Source organism: Crocodylus porosus, unplaced genomic scaffold, assembly GCF_001723895.1.
Source record: "Crocodylus porosus isolate Cpor-Errol unplaced genomic scaffold, CroPor_comp1, whole genome shotgun sequence".
In the NCBI taxonomy this organism is placed as follows: domain Eukaryota; kingdom Metazoa; phylum Chordata; order Crocodylia; family Crocodylidae; genus Crocodylus; species Crocodylus porosus.
The window spans coordinates 29,386-45,460 of record NW_017728912.1 but is presented as its reverse complement, the minus strand read 5'-3'; positions in this window follow the sequence as shown (position 1 = coordinate 45,460).

The following is a 16,075-nucleotide window of genomic DNA, read 5'->3' as shown; positions in this document are numbered from 1 at the left end:
CCATCTGGCATCACAGTGGGGAAGTCCCGGTCCCTGCACAAGAAAACAGATGTGAAGAATTGGTTAAAGAGTTCTGCTTTCTCCTCTGGAGCAACCACCAGATTGTCCAGCATACTTTGCAGGAGCCCCACATTACTCAGAATTGTTTACAATTAACTCCATTTCTGAAAACAAATATATAATTAAGTGCATTGAAATATGCTTACAGTATACTGCAAAGGGTGTAATGACAAAGTGGTAAAGGAGGTATCCTTTTACCAAAAGAGTTTCTTTTATCCACCCCATGTATAAGATGTGTATTTCTAGAGCATCATACACCTTCCAAGTAAATAAGCATTTCTCAGAACCATAACCAAGTGTGAACAGGCTTAGCCTATCCTGAACCAAACATACTATTACCAGCCAGACTTAGATCCATGGTTTTTTTTCAGATTTGTTTTTTGTGGAAATTCATAAACTACACAGGCTAAACTCTTCTTCACACTTTCCTAAACTTTCTCCCCCCAATGGCCTTCTCCTACCAATTTTATATTCTAGTTTGAACTAATTACATCCAGCATGTTTCAGAAAATATTGGACTGAATCTCAATATAGGAGTTAAGTGTTTGAGTCTTGAGTTTGAGCCCTTCTGTCCCACAGAGGGTCTTAGATTCTGTCTCCCACCTAATCAAAAGAGCAGGCAATGAGCTTTAAGGGAAGCTTTATTTTTTCTGGAAATATTCTTTAAAATAAAGATATTGGAGGTTAAAATAAAGTGAAATTAAGAAAAAATGTAAGCAATAATGTACCAAAGTTGGGAATTAGATTGAAATTGTCATGAAAACCCCCAAAACAGAAAATGAGAAATTGTCAACATCTCATAATCAGAGGTAATATTGATGCTAGAATCCAGAAGCCCTTACCAGTAACCCTGAATTTGAAGCGATTATACCTATACTACAGCCACAAAATGCCAGCTACTGAATGATGTAGATTCATCCAAACTTTTCTTAAATTTCATTTTAATCCCTCAATTATGGTTCTTGTGAGTGAATATGAATTATACAAAAGTAACAATTAACTTGTTTAAACATTATTACATAATAATATTCAAAGCAAATGCAGTTTTCAACATGAGAGGATTAAACAGGAAAAAATATCAAGTATTGTAATAAAGTCTTTGCTGGAATCATAATCTTGACACAAATATGGAGGGGGAGGTTAATTATTTTTTCATTCTCTTTGATTTAACACTCAACTCATTAATCTGAGTAAAAACACCTTTCTAAAAATCTCCCTGATTTTTCTGTTCTCATTAAAGAACAATAGTAAAAATAAACAGTGGCATTTCTGTCTAATAACCCCATTTTGCAATGGCATTTCAGAGTGATTACAGTCCTAAACCTTCCACTTCAAGCCCCACCCAAGGAACATTCAAACAATTTAAAAACATATTTTCTGGAGTTTCAGAGTGCTTAAAGTCCCCCTCACCACTTCCCCCGCCCCAAAAAATTCTAAATGAAAACTGTAAAATGAATGACCAGAGGGAGGGGAAGAGATTTCTTCTTTTTCTTCTTTATAAGTTTATTATAGAACTGAAAGAAATGTAACTTAAAGGATTTATTGGGGGGGGGGGCATTTTTCTTTAAATATAATAAAAAATCAGAAAAAAAACATACATATCAACATGTAGCAAGACAGACCCGACAGGTGGGTATCACCCTCTAGTAGCCATTTTGATCTGGCCCTACTCACTCACTCTGAACTCTCAGGCTGCTGACAGATGGGGGGATGGGGTCTTTTATCAGAAGAGGAATCACAGCAGTTTGACTCAGCTCCCCAGTGTCTGTCTAGTTCACCCTCTTCAGTGGGGCTTTTTGGAGCTCCAAAAAGCCCCGCTGAAGCCCATGAGCTATATAGATACTGAGGGATGCACATGAAACATGCAATTCCTCTGCGGGGCATGCACTGCGCTCCATACAGGGACTCACTAAGCTGAAGTTAATGTGCTGTTTGTTTGTTTTTTTCCCACATCTGTAAGTCTCACATGCCATGCCTTGATCTTGAAGTGGGGAGCCTGCCTTCCTGGGCCAGTGGTCTCAGAGTGCTTTTCCTACTCTGGGCATGCTAAGGGGACTCTACTTCACTGCCCGAATTGCCTTCAGGGCTAAATCATGGCTTCCATCCTTCCCTATAGACATGCCCGTGCCTTACAGATGTCACTTGGTATAAATTTGCAGAGAGCCCTCCAGCCCTTAATGCAGCAGGCCTTAAGCCTTTGTGTGGGCTTCAGCTTTCCAGCCATGGCCCTCTTACTCTGGCTGGATCCCTCAACCCAGGGCCACTACCATGGACCTTAACTCCTAGGCCCTTTGGCCCTGACCCTGGCCTCTTGGGCTCTGGGCCCCTGAGCCCCATCCCCACCCTCTTACGCTTGCTCACTGTTTGGTTGCAGGCTCTGATCCCCAGTTTTCAATCTAGTCCTCCAGCAACAGCAGCAGCATTGCTCTAGGTGCTCTCTGTGGTCTCCAAGCCTCCCTTTGCAGCCATTTATAGTCCCCCGGTGTAAACATAAATGCAGACAATCTTATCTTCATCATTGGAGAAGTACCATTAATGCTGCCTGTAAAAGATCCTTCAAATCCAGCAGGGAGATAGATGGATCAACATTAGCATCCTCTTGCAAGCGAACACCACAAGCATCAAGGCGATGATCATCCAGCATGAACTGCACTGTGCCAGCCACATCATCTGGATGTCCAACTCCAGGCTCTCAAGCACTTCTCTTCCCCAGGGCCTATGCACCATGGCACCTGCCCCTCACACTGCCTGTCCCACCTGCCACTTGTCCCCACCATGCCTGCTCCCTTGCCACTCCCCAATCCTGCTGCCTACCTCCGGTACCTGCCTACCCTGACACTTGCCCCTCTTCCACTTGTTTTTACTCCTAGTTGCACCCCCAGTGTCTTTCCCCCCAGGCTGCTCTCCATCCCACCACTTCCCCCCCAGTGCCTGATTTCCTACTGCCAGTCACGCCCTCAATACTTCTCCCCAAAGTGCCTTCCCATCTGCCATTTGCCTCCCTCTGTACTTGCCCCCCAGTTTCCTCCATTGCCCTCCTACTAATTGTGTCCCCACAGCTACTCGCCTTCCCCTCTATGTCCCACCACCCCCTCTCACTACTTCTTCCTCTGTGCAGCAGCTCTTGTTTTGGTTCTGGCTCAGGACATGGAGCATGTGGCTCCAGTCCCAGGTCAAGCTGGCACCAGCAGCTGCAACAGTTCAGGTCCTGGCCCTGGCCCTGGCCCTGGCCCAGGACAGGTTGTAGCTGTGGCCTCAGGCCCTGGTCAAGACAAAATCCAGAACCAGAGTTATAGCAGCTCAACTGCCAATTCATGGTCTCCCCTGTCCCCTCACCACTGCAGTCTCACCTGGGCTCCTTCCACCCTGGCCCTGGCTCAGGGGAGGTGGCAACTGTCACCTCCATTTCTGGCTCCAGCTCCACATCTGGGGCTGAGATTTCAGCTGCTGTGTTGCTCTTAGCCAATACTCAAATTGAAAAAGAGCACCCCCCCCCCATTATTGAATAGGGGAGGTGCAACCTTTTCTTGAGTTCAAATAAATACAGTAGTCCATATCAAATTTGTTATGTTACATTATATATTCAGACTGATGGCACAGAATGGGGAAGAAAAACAGATATATTATAAATATTATAATATAATATTATATTTGAAGTATTTGCTATACCTAAAAGCTCAGGTCCAGACTGGTGTTCTAATACTCAGTGCAGCTGCATTCAACTTTTTTCAGGGCAAGAGATTTCTAGGCATCAATCTGACAAAGCCATTTCTTCCACTTCATGTGAATCCATCAACCTCTTTTCTTATTCCAAAACAGTTTACCAGCCATCATAGGAAGACAGACAATTATAAGATTCACCACGGACCCTCAATACAAACCAATTATGATTCAGTAAGGTGACGTATACAATAGTCCTACATACTACAGTTTTAGTCTACCTGCTGTGTTATGTGTGTGTGTCGTATCTTATTCTGAACATCCTGACTTCCCACAGGATGAGAATCTAGATAACATGATTCAACAACTTAAACCTTGAAAGACAGACAGATATACTTGGGTTAGAAGTTTCAGAAGTGCTTTCCTCTAGCCAAGAATTGAAATGAAAAGAGTGAAAAATACTTAACCTGAAGGTAGTGAGTTATTTATGAAGTCTGTCATTTGATAAAAATTTGCAAGTGAAAATAGGACCTAATGTTTTGCTATCTTATTACTGTTTATGACTGTCTACCATGCTGGCATAATTTGTTCTGTTCTTATTAACCATATGACCCTTTATCACACTTTCTAAATTCAGTTAACATACTTATATTTCTTTAAAGTATTGCTGAAATAGTACCTCCTCTCCAGCCATGTTCCACTGTGCACTCACTACCCAATTACACACAATGCGGTCAAAGTGTCATCAGAGTTATTAAAGAAATACAAAATAACAGAATAATTCAAAACACTGTATGCAGTGCACAACACAGTATTTTATTTTGAATACTCCAGGCACATTTTTTTTGGAAAATACCAGGCACTTTTTACTGATTTAGGAAGAAAGGTGCAGAAGAAATGTTGCTGCATGCTTCTTCCTCATCCAGTTGACAAAAAAAACTGTGCATGACCATTACTTTTTGAGCCTTGCAAGGACTTGGCTTCTTTGTTTCTTTTCTCTCTCTCCTTATTTATTTACTTACTTAATTTCCTCTTTCTTTATCGAAGTGGGGAAGCAGCTAAGGATCAGCTATTTACACTGTGCAACATGCTTACTTCCGAAACCAATAAGTTTTCCAGTGGTAAATGCTGGGGATGTTAACACTGCTTGGAGCTCCTCTGAGTTATCTCCTCAAAGTTCTAGGTACTATGAGAGGATTCACACAATAAAAGGAATGAATTATAGCACTGTTTCTGAGTTAATCCTACTGTAAGTGAAGAGTACAAAGTTGTCTTGAAGGCAAGACTTTCTGTGCAGGCAGTGAAGGATATACATGGGGGAAGGGGTGGGGTTTTTGGGTTTTTTGCCTTGTACATTCTGGGTATGTACAGTTGTTACGTGTAGAGCAACCTAACTGAGGTTAATCTAACAACTAATTTAAACCAGGAATATGCTAACCGTAACCTGTAAATATTTGGAGTATAGTCCTGGGACTGAGAAAGCCTGCCCTCTCATTGCAGCCCCAGGCTAGTGTTCTTCCTACCCTTCCCTGATCCTGACTGAACTATTTTTAACCCACCAAAACCCCAAGGACTTGCCAACCCTTCCAGTCCTGCCCATCTCTCCTCCCACCCCAAATTACTTACTCTGATTTCCCAGCAGGACTTCTAGGACTAGCAGACGGTTGCATGTGCCACTCCCTATCTACATTCAAGTGGTTTAAAGAAAACTAGCTGAACATAGACCAGGTGTGGCAAATGTCTGTACACATCCTCTGAGACCTCTTCATTGGATGCAGGCTACATGTTCCACCTCATTAGGAAAACTACTGCATGAATCTAGTGTTCCAAGACAACTATTTTCCAACCTGTGAAGTTGTCTTAGTTGGAGGGATTTTAGATCATAAGACACATACTCCATAGAATAGGAACAGGATAGGTTTTCATTAGGAAATAACAGTTAACTGAAATGTATTACCTCCATATGTGTCCACCTAGATAGTCAATTAAATATTAGTCTCAAAGGATACAACATGGCATAGCTTGACTGACTGTATGTCATCAGATCCCAAATTGATTCTGATGTGATACAACAATCCAATCTAAGAGTCCTAGGATAGGGCGAGAAAGAATTTGGTAGTCTGATACAAGGTATACCGTTGGATCCTCTAATGAAACAGTTCTCATCTGGGGTGCCACAACACCCCACGGTGCCATGACACCCCCTCAAAATCTTGTGAAGCCAGCACCACCACAATGGGTATTGGAGCCAGGTAAATCTGCTGTGTGGCAGGCTCTGGCACGTGCACACTTCAGAATTAAGGTGCTCTGAGAACCCTAAATCAGGCAGGACAGCTGGCTCAGGCTGAAGCTTTTCCCATTGTCTGGCACCCCAACTCTCCTGGAAACAGAAGCCTGTGGGACAGCACTACCTGTTTTATGCACCTCTGTTTCTGAGAGATGTTGTGCAGGGTCAGACCAGGAAGGGCTGCAGCATGAGCCAGCTTTCCTGCCTGCTTTAGAAATATCAGAGAACCTGAGTACAGCAGAAGCATGTGCACATGCTACAGCCCTTCCTGAGCTGGTTATGCAGCAGGCACATGGGGTAGTTTACTCACTAGCAACAGTACCCAGTTGAAAAGCACTGTCCTACAGGGCCTATTGACTTCCACTTGCATGTTTTGTTGAAGCTAATATAGATTTACTCTTCTGGGTGATTTCATTTCCAAGATGACTTTTCAATAGCATCTCAGAGTTTTATGGCTTTCCCAATAAGCAAACTCGAGCCTTTAGATGGCTATTAATTTGGTCTTTAAAGCTACATTAGCCCCATACCATGTTTCACTTTTGGCACTAGTGCATGCCAGACAGACTCACTACTGCTTCCTGAATCCTGATGTCAGAACACATTTCCCTTTTCATTTCAAATAAATTATTTTGATGGGACAAAAAGAATGTGGCTGGAGCCAGAAAAGTTAATTTTGATGGTCTTAAAATGAATTTATTCATATATTAATAAAATGTATTCATATATTAATAAAATAATTTTCTAATTTTGAAATAAAATGTTGAAATATTCTAGCCTGAAAATGCTTGGATGGAACTGTTTGACCAAATCAAAGTATTTTCTCTACTCCGTGAACTTGCTAATTTAAAATGCTTCCACAAAATATTTTGCTGTTGGACTTTCTATTATCAAACAGAAAAATCAACTTTACTCTCTACCTCTAACTATAATTACTACTCCAATTAAAAAAAAAGGGGAAAAAGAGGTGAGAGGAGTTTACCAACAGGGCTAACCAAAACTGATGCTAGTAGTCATGATGGTCTATGAAAACTGGTCCATGATTTGGATCATTAAACCTTTGGAAGGTGGTCATTACTCATTCTCCCCTAGAGTGGAGCTGGATGCTGAACCAGTATACCAAGTTATGGTGTTTTGTCTTCAGAAACTGGGAAGAGAATTTAATAAATGTATCTATAGAAAACAAAGGCAGAGTTTTTAATCTAGATGGAAAGTGTTTCTAACATGTTTACCAGAGCAGTGGAAAGCAAAGGATTTTATTTTCCAAAGACTACATTATTTTTAAGTTTTTTCATTCTTATTAAGCTAAAATATTTATGTAGTATAAGTTTATAGAAAGGGAGCTCTCCGTATGTTAGCCATGGGTACTCAAGCACCAGTCAGCAGGCCACATTCTGCTCCTGGAGTCTTGCCTATGACCTTCTGGGTTCTCCATGAGTCTGAAAATGTAGTGGTGGGTGAGCAATGGCAGTGGTAATTACCAGTCCCTTGCGGCCAAATTTCTGGACCCATGGGGAGCCTGGCAGGCTGCATACCATAGCCCTGTGCCCTAGATGCATGGGGCTTGGGCTGTTTGTGGACAAATTTTGGCATGTACAGCCGGGCTCAGGCAGTGCAGGGTCCAATGTGGATGCACAGGGCTGGGGAAAGGTGAGGTCCAAACAGGTCAGTACGGAGCCCAACCCCACAGGCCAACTTTACAAGGGATCTGGCCTTTGGACTAGTGCCATGCCACTCGGCCAGCCTACAGGGCCAAAAGGCTGAGCACCACTGTGTTAGACAAAACATTTAAAAAAGTTATTGTCATTCATTTTTCTGCCTATTTTTTTAATAATGTTTCTGTTTTTTAAAGATGATTATATGCATAATTTCAAATCAACAGTTCCAAAAAGAAGAGAATCTTATAATCTTTAATGAGAGGCACTGAAAGATAAACAATTTTGCAAATTTATGTATCCCTTTTAATTTTAGTCAAAGGCACAAATAGAAGTATATGCCCCCAGTGACCTGGGCTGCTCTTCGGCTAGTGTGGGAGAATGCAAATGCACATGGGAAATGGGAAAGAAAAAAGATTAAATAAGTGCTAGAAGTCATAGTGGTCATGCAATGAGTCAGAACAAATAACTGTTATAATAAAACTGAACAGCGTTTTCTAGGAGATCAAGTTGAATAAATGTTTTCACTCGATCTGAGCCTTTAAGAGGCCACTAAAATCTAATTCTGGACTCTGTACTTTTTTATATTTTAATAGTAAACCTCCAGAATGTTTTTGTTTTGTTTTGTAAGGCTTTCCCTTTCCCCCACTACCCTGTAGACATGCTGCAATCAAAATTTGAATTCAAATTCTTTTAGCTAGTCCATCATCATAATGAATAAAGATCACTGATGCCATAAACTGCCCTTGTTATAATTATCATTTGCTAGTGATAACAGTAGTGTTCAGGAGATATAATCAAGCAAAATGATGGCACTATATTAGCTACTCTCCATATTGTAAGTCCTTGACTCAGAGAAGTTCTGTTGTAGAATTATGAGAGGATGTAATAGTTAAACATAATAAACCAGAGGGAGTTTGGGGGGTGAAGGTTTTATTAAGATCAAGTTAAAGCTGAAAAACTGCACAGCTTGATCCTGTAATTGACACTCATTGGGCACATCTACATGACACTACTGTGTGGTGGTTACTGCACATTAATTTAGTGCTAAATAAATGCAGTTACTCAAGTTACTATGCAGTAGCACCAGCAAACACCTTTTAAATGTTGCTACTGCACACTAGCCTAATACTACTGTACAGGAGTATCTTGCCATGGTTTTTGCCAAGCAATACTATTGCTCAGTAGTATCAGACTACTGCACAATCAGTGTCTCATGCAGGTGCACCCAACAGCAATTATTTGATAGTATAAGATCCAAGATATCATTTAGGTCCTTGTCCTAGAGTTGCCAAAGAAAAAGCATTGGATTGCTTGTGGATAAGATTTTCAAGATGCCTAAGGGGTTTAGGTGCACAGTCTGGTTGACTATCAACTTGTATTATAGGCCTTATCTATATTAGAAAGTTATACCAGCCTAACAAATTTTAAAATAGTTAAAATTGGTTCAAATTCATTTGTAAACTCTTATCTACACAGAAAAGGCGGGTTTTTTTGTTATTTGTTTATTAATTGTAATAATCACATTTGTGAATTTAAACTAGGGTGAAAAAAGACTCTATAATATATATCTAAAGAAGTATAGTAAGTATGTCTACATAGGTAATAACTATGCCTGAAAAACTGGTAAAACTAATTCAAGTAGACAAACTCTTATCCCAGATTAAAGCAGATTTATTTCAAATTGGTTTAAGTTAGACATGCTTCCAGAAAATATTACACTTAAGACACAGTTAACCAGTTAACCACCTCTTAAATAGTAATGTTGCCATAAATTCAGACAATTAACGGTGTGATAAATTGGGAAATAATCCACAAAATTATTCCACAAAATGTGTATAATAATGTTGTGTTTGGTTTCCATCCTACCTTAAATTGACTGTGTGCAAGGGTCCCCACCATGCAGTCTGAGACCAGCTGCATGGCACATCTCTAGAACCAGTTCCAGTCAGGTCCCATGGGCTGGAACCTGACCTTTATCTTATTGTCAGTCCCAGCCCCAGGGCTACACCTGTTCACCAGGTACCTGGCTTTCTACTTGCTCATGCAGCAGGGGGATGCAGGGATCATGAACCTTGGCTCCTCCCTGCACTGTCAAGTAATAATGGAGCAAATGGAATCTGATCCCCAATCCCAAAATTGGATGCCTTGCCATGTATGTGTGGCATGACAGTAGTAAGAATTGTTGGGACTGAGGAATAGACGCCTTTGCCTCACTAAATGAATGAATGCCAGGGCCTTAAAAAACTATTTACTAAAAACTCAAGTCACTGTTACAATGAATTAGTTTAAAGCTGATTTAAGTTAAAAAAATATGCAGTTTTCACTTGTATCTAAGTCCCCCACAGGTACTTCTTTAAAATCCCCTTATTTTTAAGAAAAGGAAGCAAATGCAGCTCTGAATAAGAGATATGCACAGGGAAGATTTGCTGAGTAAGAACACATAATTTTAATAGTGTACATCCGCAGTTTAAATGGTCACCTTTTATTAGTGTGTACTGGACTTGTTTCACCTGATGATAGGAGTGGCAGGCACTACACAGTAGAATGGACAAGTAAAATAAGGCTTTTGTACTAATAAAGATTATGTAAAACACTGTCTAAGAACAGTTCAGCATAGGAAAACACAGAGATAGTGGGAGCTAAAAATAATAATAAAAATCCTAGAGTGACTTTCTATCCCTCTCTTGCTGTGATGGTCCACCATACAACTTTGTGTGAGTACAGGTGTATACACTTGCAAAAAGTGTATACACTTGCCAAAAATAAGCCATTGAATCACTGTACAAGATATCCTAAAGTATATTTTGACAATGTTTTAAGAGTATTTTAAGTGTTGGAAGAGGTCCAGAAATGTCATTGTTCCTCCTTTGAAAAAAAACAATAAAGATGTGGAGCTGTCTTAAGGGATCGAGAAATTAATGTATTAGTTTTTTATGCTGTCTTATCTAAAGGAGGTCCATGGCTTGCATTGATCTTAAGCCTTGACTATTCTGGCATTATCTCTTGGGGAAAAAAATAACTGTCAGCAACCTCAAAATCGAATTATGGGTTGTTTCTAAACCCATGAACAGCTTGTTATCTGAATTATTAGTTTGCCTATAACTATCAATGTCACTCAGTCAGTGAAAACTGTTACAGTATGGAAGGTTTCAGACAATAAAAACTACTTAGATCAGCAAAAAAGTGAGAGAAAACTAACAGTATAGGATGCACCCACATTTTTTCGCATTGTAAGATGTAGATGCATTGTAAGATGTGGTGAACCATATTGTTCAGTAAGACATCAGATATCTAGCAAGCAGCATTAGTCAACTGTCTCAGAATTGTTAAAGCACTGCATGTGACAAATTTTTCCCTCTGGCAAAAAGGCAAGCATTTTTCAGTAGTCTCTCCCTTCCACTTAACATGACATAACAGAACCAGATTACTGTTCTCCATGGCTGATACAAGCTAAGAAAATCTATATTCTGTGTGGGAAGGTGTCACGTGTGGGACACAATTTTTTAAAATGTTGTACATTCCTATTGCATTCAGAAAACAAAGCTTCTATATTTAAATCCTTTAATAGTCATACATTGTTTCTCCAGAAGAATGTATTCATTTTTAAATGGCTTCATTTATTAAGCGCTTTCTCTGGTGCAGGATGATACTGTTATAAATACTGTGACCTACATGTGTAAAACTCTCCTTCATAATTGCCTATCACAAAAGGGTTGTTTATTTTTATTTCTTTAAAATTTATTGTTTTTTTGTTTGTTTTTTGACAATTTCTGCTTTAATGCAGTAACAAGGTACAATTTATTCATCCATTTCATAAACTAAAAGAGCCTACTCAATGTTGATGTAGATCATGCAGAACTTGCAGCTATTGGAATCAGGGGCCGCATCTAGATAAACACAGACATTTGGTTCTCTAGGGACAAGTAGCAGTGGCACAGCTCGCACCTCAGCTACTTGTCCCCAGGGAATGTGCATGCCATACACGCTTTGGCATGTAGCAAAGTTACCCCAGGAGTGGTAGGGAAAGCTGGGGCAAGCACTGGGTTGGCCCCAAGAGCCTTACCTGGGGTCCTGGGGGCCTCCCAGGGCTGCAACTGTGGCAATCCTGCCGGGCCAAGCCTGGCCAGCAGCCAGAGTGCAACTCTGGGGGGCTTGACTGCTTTTCAGGTGTGCCTTCTGCCCATGCATGTACTGCTCTGGCATGCTCTGCATGTACTACTCTACTCTGGGTTTTTTTTAGACTCTGGATATCCAGGAGTCAAAAAAACCCACTGAAAAAGAAAATGGAGCAGCACGCATACAGGTAGCATCCCCTTGCAGCATGGAGAAAAGCTGATTGTGCGGTATGTGGTGCTGAAGATGTGTTTGCGCTGCCACATACCACATGGCTGTGCTCAATTGGACATGCCCAAGTGGAGTTTTCTTACAGAGTAAGATGCAGATTCTTGAGCTTTGACTACACATAAATCAGGGAAATTACGTAAAGCTAAAAAATACAGCCTTTTTGTATTCCAAAAATATTTATAGAATTTTTGGAAATGAATTCATCATGTAGATTAAAGTGTATGATAAGATTCCTAACTAAGGTTTAAAGCATTCCATAGGTGGAATATCCTTATCATTTATTTTTAAAGGATGAGTTAGAAATGTATATATCTAGCCTTAATATAATTCTTTTGGATTATTAAATATTACTTTACAATTACTAGGAGAATGGGCAGTCTGGTGAAGAATGAACTAGGAAGAAGAAAAAGCAGAAGTAGAAATGTAAACTTTTCCCATAAACATATTGCTTTTGATTAAATGTTTATCAGAGAGGATTGTCCACTCAAAACAAGAGCCCAGCTGAACCCAGGAAAGTCAATAATTCAGTGCTTAGGGCACTTAACTTGGAAGTACAGCTACAGATTTCTAGTCTGCCTGATTCTGTCCCTGGACTCGAACCTCTCCTACAACCAAAGTGAAAGAATGCACTAACTGTCAGCATATGAGTATGTCTCAGCCTCCTCTTGTAGCTATTTCACTTTGTATAAATAATTGAAATAGTCTTTGGGCAAAAGAGAGTATGTTACTCTAATGCTAGGCGATTAAGGTACTCATCTGAGTTGTTGGAGATGAAGTTTAAAGTCCCTGGTTTAAACCAAATTGACTTAATCCTGGGTTTCTAACACCCAAAGTGAACGCTCTAAGCATCTGTCTAGTGGCTATTTTGTTTGATACATGCTCACTCTTTTTCATTTAACATTTCTAAAGATCTTGGTTGTATTCTATATTGCCACAACAACAGTGAGAAAAGCCAACAACTATCAAAACTTCCCTTTTTGTAAAAAAACATTTTTATTTTCTTTGCAACCAACCCTACAGTTCTCATCTTTCTTTTCAGGTGGTCCAATAGAAATGATCCTTTCTATGGAGTAGCATAATAATCCACAAGCTCTTTGGTAAAATAAAAGATAATTCTGCAAAAAAATAGATAATCTATATTGGGGGTTTTCAACCTTTTTTAGTAAATGTACTGCCAGTGGCCAGATGTGGAACAAGGGGGGAGGGAATGATGTGCAGCAGATGTGGAGCTGGGGGGCAGGGGGAAACATAGCCAGACATGGAGCAGGGGAAGAGTGGCACATGACCAGATGAGGAGTGGCGGTAGTGCAGAGTAGTGGGTGGTCATGGTGGTGGTCACTGTATGAGGACTTTGCCCCTGCATTTGGCCAGCCGGGGGGCACCTGTGCAGCTCACAGAGGGGTGCCACTGTCCTCCTCCCCCCGGCCCTAATTCTGGGAGGCAATGGCACAAGGTGGTGGCGCTCCGTCCCTGCCTGCCCATGTGTACCCTCTAGGTACTTCCCAAGTACCCCTGGGGGTATGAGTACCCCCAGCTGACACCCCCTGACCTATATCTTGCTGAGCTAAAAGAAGCTGAAGAGTATTTAGTGTTCCTTGAGCATTAGGGGGTCATGATGGTTGCTGTGGCACAGCTCAGCCTTTCAAGCCCACTTTCAAGTATAAATGCTATTGCAGTTTAATATTCATGTACATAAAAAAAAAAGGTCAATTACCCTTTAACTGATTATGTTTTAGCCAAAGCCAATTCCAAAGAACTGTGGTGGCTATTCAGTGAATTGGCTAAGAATACTGTAGTGATGATCATATGGCATATTCACACATGTAAGCATTGTGGTGCCAGGAGCTTTGAAAAGCACCCGGCGCTGCACTGCTTTCAGTCAAAATGTGTGTTGGCTCTGAGAAAATGGTGGCAACACATTTTTGAACTAAAACACATTACAGGTTTTTCCTGTGCTGCTTATACAACTGCAGGCAGCATGGCGCAGCACAGTTTGCATCAGCTTGCATGCAGAGCAGACTTGATCAGCAGATCTCCAGAGCGTTGTTGGACAAAAAGGTATGTGTATGCACACACTGAAGGAATTTATTGACATGAGACATTTACTGCAGATTAGATTAATTAGCTCCACAATAAATGTCTTGCATCTACACCTGCAGGGCTTTAGGCTGGAGAAAAATAATAAACTCCACAGGAGAATAGTACTTGTATCCTAGTTTATTTACTCCACAGCACTGCACATGTAGGTGCTGAAGTGGCTGGCTGGGGCATGAGGGTGCTTCAGTACAGGGGGCTGCCTGCCAGTTAGTCCTGAACTGGAGCATGCTTATGCCTCAACCAGACCCTCCACAACACCTTGAGCTGGGTCAAAGCAGTCCCAGGCTGGCAGCTTAATCCCTGATAGCTAGGGCTGCTCCAACCATGCTCAATGTACTTTGGTCCAAGGTGCACATTCAAATGGCATGCCTGAGAGTAATCAACTCCAAAGCAATAAACACTGGAGTTTATTGCTTCACTTTAACTGCATGTGTAGACATACTCAATGACTAATAAAGCAGATTCCACTATATTATAATAAATACAGGTTATGAAATTATTGGCCCAGATCCTGCTACCTTTTATTGTACAATCAGTTAATCAGTACAGTTTAATCAAAAAAAATTTATACAATTTTTGGATATTAATTCATTATGTGGAAAAATTCCCTAGAAGTTAAAGTCAATGATAAGATTCCTAAAGAATGTTTAAATCATTCCATAGGTGGACTATCATTATCATTTACTTTTAAAGGATGAGTTGGAAATGTATATATCTAGTTTTGATATAATTGTGCAGTGATAATGATACACATCTCATGTAAATACACATACTGAGATCATCATTACAGTTTTCTCTACCATAGTCCTACAGATTTGGCTTTGGCTAATACATAATCTGTTAAAGGGGAATTAGTGATTTCTTTATGTATATCTAAGTGTAGGCTTATGATTCAAGTGTTCGGGGCCTTCTCCTTCTTCCATTTATACCAATGAACTAACTCTCCATTGTTTCATTGGGAATGGGAGAAAACCTCATGAGATGCAATATCACCTATGTGTCTAACTTCCCCTGTAGCACATGCAAGGGGAGAATGCATTACTCTTAGAAGCCAATAGCTGCATAATTGGATGCTCTATTGATAAAAATGAACAAAGGTTAAGCTAAATAGACTAGCTTGGCTTTGTAGACTTCCTTTAAATGTACTCACTGGCTTCACTTGTTCCATATGCATACAGAATTCAAATGTACTATTCCTTTAAAAATAATTCTGCATGAAATATAATATTAAAATATATTTTAAAAGTTTAGGCATCTACACATAACACTTGAAAGGTAACATTATACAATGAAACATGTTTTAAAAACCTTCTATTCCCTAGCAATATTAAAATCTTCTTAGATAAATAGCATTTGCTTGGGACCGATGATGGGAAATTACAGTTTTTACACAATGTGTTGATCATTGTTTTATTGATGTGTAAATATTAATAGAAAATTAGATGCATTCTACATTGTTATGTTAAAGTAAACACCCATTTCAAAAGTTAGAAAATGAAATGCCAGCCAACAACAGTCACCAGACAGAGCTGGTCACCATGAACAGTGCTTCCAGAGTCACTGCTCCATAAAGCTGAAGAAGTCACAGAGAGGGGAAGAGATGAACAGAGACCCAGATGGGAAAAAAGAAAGTGACATGGCATGGAGGAGAGAAGAGAGTGAGATGATTGAATCAGTGGAGAGCCAGGAAGCAACACGATGAGTAATTAAAAAGAGATAAGATACAGAGATTGAACTCAGCAAAAGACTCATAGAAGAGGATTAAAAAGCCTAGAACTTTTCAAGACAAAGGTAAAAAAACTACAGAAACAAGTAAAGCTTTTTCTTTTCAGTTTATTTATATAGTTTAAAAAAACTTAGGAACCAAAAATTAATAATTAAACTTTATAGACTTGAGATATAGAGGAAGATAGCTGGGACTATTTTGTCTTGTCATTGACCCTGATTTTATTATATGGGACTTGGTATTTGT